Here is a 7,185-nt window from a genome sequence, read left to right on the forward strand (position 1 = left end):
GGTGTGGTGTGGATGGGTACTTAAGGACACGCGAGGGGAGCAGAGAATTTGATCTAGACTCCGAAGGATGGGTGGACTCAGATAGTTGGCAATGGAAGGAAGGGCAGGCCTGGTGGAGGCATGGGCCTCAACAGAGGTGTGATAGCTTCTGAGTCCAAGGCAAGTGTGGAAAACAATGGGGTGATGCATGGCACGGGTGGTGGGAAAGGTCAGCCAGGCCAGGCCCACTGGCACAACCTTGAGTGCAAAGCGAGGAGTGAGTCTTACATGGAGACCAACTGCTCCTCGAGGGCAGGGTGCCTTGTTCCTGATGCTACCTCAGCATGACTCAGAGCCCCATACAGGACAGGTGCTCCCCAAATCCCCAGGCATGCCCAGACAAGGGCTGCTTCTCCTCCAGGGGGACCCTAGGAAGCCATGGGGTCTTGTCCAAAGAGCCCCTCAGCACATTTTCAGCTAAGAACCATTTGATAATTCCTATGCAGGAGACTCACCAGCGTGGTGGGTGGGGGTGGAAGGCAGTGGGGTTGCGGGGGTTCTTTTCTCTCTCTGCCTGCCTCTGCTCCTGTGCCAACTCCAAAACAATCCCAGATGCCTCTGGCACAGCCAGGAGCTTTCAGCACCCCTGGGCAGGGAGGGATGACCTCAGGAGAAGGAGGCCCCCTACTGTGAGGGCAGGCTGGAGCCTCTGGCCCACCTCACCCTCCACACTCCCCAGCCATTGGGCGGGGGCACCAGGACTTGAGTGTTTCCAACCCTTCATCTGGTGACCAGATCCTTCAGCCGAGTGGGGTCTACCCTTTGTCCTGAACCCCACTCCCAGCCCGGGCAAACACAACTCCCCTGGTGTAGTGGGCCTAGCATTCGGAGCCCTGGGCTGGGCGGCCAGCATCTGGAGCCAAGAACCACAGACTCCGCCGGAGCGCAGCGGCTGGAGAAGCGCTCACCCACGGAGGTGATGTGGAATCTGTCCTGCCGCCCCCCCTACCCCCAGTCAGGTGTCAGAGTGATTTATGGGCAGATGCTGAGAGGAGAGGCTGGGGAAAAATAAGCAGTCTCAGGTCACGGTCCTCCCCAGTCTCCCCCAGCCACCACCCTGCCACAGATTCACGAGGACAAAGGGCCTTCAGGCTGTGCGACCTCTGGCAGGTCCCTTCTTTCTCTGGGCCTCCACTGCCTTTCAGATGAGTCTGAAAACCAACCTGAAATGATGGAATTGCCAGGAGGATCAAGTGAGAAGCTGGACACCAAGCGTCCAGCTCAGAGCCTGGCCCAGGGCACAGGTGGGCCACCTTGCAGCTCTGATCCCAAGTGTGTGGTGGTGCCTTGGCTCCCTGCCTGCCCTCACTGCATTAGCACCATACTGCCCACCTCCTCCCACCCTCCATCCCTCCAGCCCTGGGGGCCCTGCCTGCAACAACCCCCAACCCCGTGACCACGTGGCTTGTGCTCTCACCCCCACCTTTGCTGTCCCGTCTCCTGGATAACCTCAATAAAACAGAATCCTTCCTCTCCGCCAATTGGCCTTCCTGGCACATAGTCCCCAGCATCCTCAGGCTGTTGTATCAATACAGTATCTCCTTAATATTTGCCACCACTTGATTAAAAAAAAATAAAAAGAGGGACACCTGGGTGGCTCAGTGGTTGAGCATCTGCCTTCGGCTCAGATCATGATCCCAAGGTCCTGGGATCAAGTCTGGCTTTGGATTCCCCTCAGGGAGCCTGCTTCTCCCTCTGCCTCTGTCTCTGCCTCTCTCTCTGGGTCTCTCATGAATAAATAAATAAAACCGTAAAAAAAAAAAATCCACGTTTTGTTTATTGTCGTTCTCCCCGGCTAGAAGGTCCTTCCCATGAGGGTGGAGATTTTGTCTCGTGCTTACTGTGGAATCCCCAGCACAGCGCCCGGATCCAAGCTGATGCCCAGTACATGCAGGCCGGTGGGAGGGCGGGCAGGCGGGCGGGCAGTGGGACTCTGGGAAAGGGAAGGTGGGGGTTGGCAAAGTGGCACCGCGCCAGGCATTTGCCAGGTGGTAGAGGAGGCCCCATAGTCTGGGGTCCAACCCACACCTGAGGACAAGTGCAACATGAACATGACCGTGAACATGGGAAGGCGAGGAAGCCCGATGCTGGGGACAAGGGGCGGGCAGACCCGGGGAGGCACAGGGCAGGCAGGGTTGAAACCTAAGGGTCATAACGGTGATGTACGCCCTTAAAGATGAGGGGTCGTTTAGAAGAAAGGATGCCATAGAGGTCTTGACTAGAAGCCCGTGGACAGAGTGGGAAACACACTCGTCAGCCCCGTGGTAACTGGTACGGTGGCCGCGACTCAGGGAAGGGCATCTCCAAACTTTGCGGCACAGACAGAGGAAGACACTGGCCACGGCCACCCAGCTTGGAAGAGACGGAACTAAGAACCAACCAGACTTGGGAGGCTAAGCTTAAGGAGGGATAAGCAGGGTGGGCACCCAGGATGCAGGGCAGGAGTTAGGAGGGTAGGGTGACGGGCAGCAGTCTGGAGCCGGGAGAAGGGCACCTGTGTGGGAGGCTTCCAGGGGGTGGCGTCCTGCTCAGGGCAGTGGCCACCACTCCGAGGGGCCTCACTCTGGGAGCCACAGGCCGGGAAGCCTCAGCTCCCCCAGACCTCTTAGATCTGGAGGGAGGCAGAGCTTCTTCCTGGACAGAACAGGAAGGACGTGCTCCATGCCCAGCGCCCTGGCCCCGAGCAGGTAGAAGGAAAGGTGTGCTGGGGGAGCGGGCTGACACAGGCCGGGCACCTGGCCTGCACCGCGCTGTGCGGAAGGAGAGGGAGCAGGAGCAGAGAGGCGGAGGCTTGGCCCATGCTGAGGATCCCACCAGGTGAGCCTGGCCCCGGTGAGCTCAGAGAGGCTGCAGGGGAGCCATTTCCCCCAGCTGGGGTAGGGGAAATCTCACCTCCTCCCAGTCAGCCCAGTGAGGGGTGACTTGAGCTCTCGGTGGATTCAGCTGGCAGCCAGGGCCTGTTTCCCCAAGCCTCGCCATCCCACTCTGTAAAATGGACCATGGGGAAGTAGAGGGTGGGAGGGGTGGGTAGGCGGCCCCCTGGCTGTGCAGAGCCCAAGCAGGTGCCGGGGTCCCCATTCCTGAGGCTTCAGGGCGACAAGTGGGCCGAACTGGAGCCCTGAAGTGAGGGGTGCTGCAACTTTGACCCAAGGACTGCTGCCTCTGCTCCACTTCCCCCAACAGAGGGGAAACAGAGACCGTGAGGCAGGTGAGGCAGGAGCGGTGGGGGCACCCCAGGGCCTGGTCCCCAGAGATGATCTAAGCAGCCAGGCTGAGTTTAGAAGATGCAACCCCTTGATCCCTGATGCAGTCAAACCTCCTGTTGCTGTTCTTTTCATCTCAGTGTTCATGGAGGCCTCCCCTGGGCCTGAATATGGAAATAGACCAGTTGGCAGAGGTGGGTGTCCACAGAGGCAGGACCACACAGGGTGACAAACCCAGACTCAGAGGCTCTGGCTACCATTTGGGGCCCTCTCTGCCTGGAGGAGTCAGGCAGGACTTCCCAGAGACAGAGGGTGTCACAGGATCAAAGAAGCTTCCAAGCCGCCTAGAGACTGGCAGGGAAGATGGCTGGACTTGGCGGGGAGATGTGGAAGGAGATGGCCTATGTGAGGCTGTGGGGCTCAGGGGGGTCAGAGGTGAGGTCAGAGGGCCCTCCCTGCCAGGCTGAGAGCTGGGATTTATCCTGCAGGCCTGGGGGAGCCACAGAAGCTTTGAGCAGGAGAGGCCTGGTCAGGGTGTGCGCTAGAGCAGTGCTTCCCCATCCCTAGCATCAGAGTCACCCCGAGGGCTGGTTAAAATAGCCACTGCCTGGGAGGCTGGAGGGGTGGGGGGGCACCTCCCCAGAGTGTGTGATTCTGGAGAGCTGGGGTGGGGCCTGCGAATTTGCATCTCTAACACTTGGAGTAGGGAAGGGCTGGGCTTTCCATCTTGGAGATGGGAACCCAGAGGGGCTCAGGACTGGGGCATGATGAGGAGAGGGAAGTCTGAGGCCTCAGGGGACCCGAAGGAACCCAGATCAGGGTGTCACGCTGCAGCTAAGCTTGAGGCCAGGAGCAGGGCAAGCGTCTGGTCGCACAGGAAAAGGGGAGGGCCCTGGGACCCAGCTGGGCCCTGCCCTGACCTGTGGGGAGGCCTCCTGCACAGGCCAGGCTGCCCTGAGACCTAGCCCTGCAGCGCCAACTCCCTCCAGGAAGCTCCAGGCACAGGACCAGAACTGCAGTCAGACCAGGACCTGAGTCTAGCTCCCTGGGGTTCTCTGTAACCCTGGTCAACTCACACCCCTCAGAGCCCAGGCTTCCCATCTAAAATGGGGACAATAGCCCCTGCCTTCCAAAACTGTTAGGGTGCTGGGGGGTATGAAAGCTCCATGTGAGCTGCACACCCCAGTGCCTGCCTGAGTCGCTATTGCTACTCCTACTTCAGGGAAGGGAAACACAGCAAGAAGACAGGATGCCTTAACCCGGAGCAACAGTGAATGGCATTCCAGGCACCATAATAAATTTATGCAAAAAATATTTGTGATGGGAGCCCTGGGACACACAAGATGGGGGTGGATAGGGCTCACACCCCTCTGTGATGTGGCTCCTGGCGCTAGGCCTGGAGTAGGGCCACGGAGCCGGGATCTGAGCCTTGTTCCCTTCCGCACAGACTAAATATTTGGGCTTCTCCTTCCCGGGGCCGGCGGCCTGGCGGGACCCAGGACCCCCTGTGGTGTGGCCGCTCTGGCTTCTGGTGGGTGGTGGAGATTGATCACAGAAGGCCCTGCTCGGACCAGCCAGCCCCTCAAAGGACAGAGCCTTGCCAGCCACCAGCCGAGAATCTGCCTCTGACACTGTGGGACCTGGAGCAGCCCTGGGCCTCAGTTTCCCCATCTGTGGAGTGGGAGTGGGGCAGGAGCGCTGAACAGGCTGGTGACTTCTAAGACCCCTTCTGGGTTCCCGGGGACAGCAGCCTCTCTGAACCTCCTCCACAGTGCCTGTCACAGAGTTAGTTAGGCCTCTGTGAGCAAGTGGGTAGGGCACCTGCAAAATAGGACAATCCCTCCTGAGCAGGGAGGTGGGTGGACCCAGTGACAACACAGATGGAGGTCCTTTACCAAAGATGGAAGGCCTTGGAAGAGCTCTATTTACCAGGTTGGCATTTGGCAGGGGAGGGCCAGGCTTGTATGAAAACATCTCTAAATGCCACTCATATTGTCCCTCCTACCCCAGTAAGGCAAGTCACCTGCCCAGCATTGTGGCAGGGACCAAGCAGGAAGCCGGGAGGGGAGTGCCTGTGGACATGAGCTGTTGGCTCCAGCTTGAAAGTGGAATCTCATCAGAAGAGCCAGGGTAGGGCACTTGGGTGGCTCAGTGGTTGAGTGTCTGCCTTCGACTCAGGGTGTGATCCAGGGGATCCAGGATCAAGTCCCTCATTGGGCTCCCTGCATGGAGCCTGCTTCTCCCTCTGCCTGTGTCTCTGCCTCTCTCTGTGTGTCTCTCATGAATAAATAAATAAAATTTAAAAAGAAGAAGAAGTAGAAGAAGAGCTGAAGTGTTCAATCCCAGCAGCATGACCTCCACGGCAAATATCTACAAGGCCTGGACTCTGCTGCAGGCTGTCCCGAGCCCTTGATCCCACCTACGTCTCTCAAGATCCTGTAGAGGGGGGACCTATGATTGTCCTCATTTTACAGATGAAGAAACTGAGGCACACAAGATGCCACGGTCACCCAGGAATGAAATGGTGGGGCCGAGCCTTGGCCTGGCTCTGGAGTCCCCTCCGATGAGTTGTCTGTGTAGTAATAATGGTGTGACTGACTCCCAGGGCTGTGAGGAAGGTTAGGCTATCGGGACGTGTGAGTGCCGCAGTGCCAAGTGCGTGAGAAGCATCCAGCAGATGTCTGCCCGTTGCTCATCACTGCAGGAGAGGCTCAGTCCAGGTGACTACGTGCCAAGGCATGTGAGAGCCTGTGGATCTGATTCTAAAATGGCCTGCCTTCCCGTGGTGCCCCCTTTGGAAGCTTCCTCCAGGGGAGAGTCGTCCAGTCTCAAGCAGCCAGGTGCCCCCCTGAAGCCAGGTCCTGGGGCTGAGCTCTGATACTTGTGCCTCAAACTCTCCATGGGTCCAGGTCCTTGCAAGCTCTGGGAGACACCCCCCATGCACACTCACCCCAGGGAGCAGCCCCAGCACACAGTAGGTGTTCAGGAAACATGAGCACGAACAGGTTGGTGGGGGCGGAGGTGGGGATTACCATGGGGCCAGCTGCTGTCTGAGCCCCTGGGAGTCAGAGCGGAAGGAATGGCCTCTCACCTCAGGTGTAAACTGGTATTAACCTGGAGGTGGATGGGAATGCGGCTGCCCCTCTGGGTGCACCAGTCACCAGGAGGGCAGCATCCTCCAGAAAGCATAAATTTCTCTGTGTGCCAGATGGGTGATATCTGCCTAGAGCCTGGACCCGAACCCCAACCTCAGGCCTTGGGGCGGGGGGGGTACTACAGTACTAAATGCGCCTGGGGAACAACTTCCACACCAATAAGCCGTGTGCGAGGAGATTGCCATCATCCCCAGCAAGAAGTTCTGCAACAAGATCGCAGGCTGTCACACATCGGATGAAGCGGATTCAGCGGGCCTGGTGAGAGGCATCTCCATCAAGTTGCAAGAGGAGGAGAGAGAAAGGAGGGATAATTGCGTGCCCGAGGTTTCAGCCCTGGATCAGGAGATCATCGAGGTAGATCCTGACACTAAGGAGATGTTGAAACTCTGGACTTCGGAAGCCTGTCCAACCTGCAGGTCATCACTCAGCCTACAGTGGGGATGAATTTCAAAACACCATGGGGAGCTGTTTGAATCTTTCTGCTGTGCTGTAATATCTTCAATAAACCTTGGAAAACAACAACAACAACAAAAGTGGACCCGGTGGGGGGTCCTCACCCCATCAGGCCTTGTACTTCTGCTCCATATTTGGGCCAGGCTTGTGTTGGGTTCTGAGGAGACAGTGGAGACAAGATGAGGTCCTCGGGAACCCCAGGACAGCCTGAGGTACCCATGGGGGCACTGTGCGGGGCCGGGGCTAGGGACTTGATGTGGGGAAGAGCCTTCCCAGAGGCCCACAGCCTGTTGGGAGAGAGAGAGAGGGTGCCCATGTGCTCCGGAGGCCATGGG

The 7,185-nt window shown here is 58.4% G+C and overlaps 1 pseudogene; it reads left to right on the forward strand.

Moving 5' to 3' along the window:
- The first annotated feature begins 120 nt into the window (after window positions 1–120).
- Window positions 121–6,899, forward strand: LOC129506587 (40S ribosomal protein S17-like; annotated as a pseudogene).
- Window positions 6,900–7,185: the final 286 nt, after the last annotated feature.

The sequence above is a fragment of the Nyctereutes procyonoides genome, unplaced genomic scaffold (genome assembly GCF_905146905.1).
Source record: "Nyctereutes procyonoides isolate TBG_1078 unplaced genomic scaffold, NYPRO_anot_genome, whole genome shotgun sequence".
In the NCBI taxonomy this organism is placed as follows: Eukaryota; Metazoa; Chordata; class Mammalia; order Carnivora; family Canidae; genus Nyctereutes; species Nyctereutes procyonoides.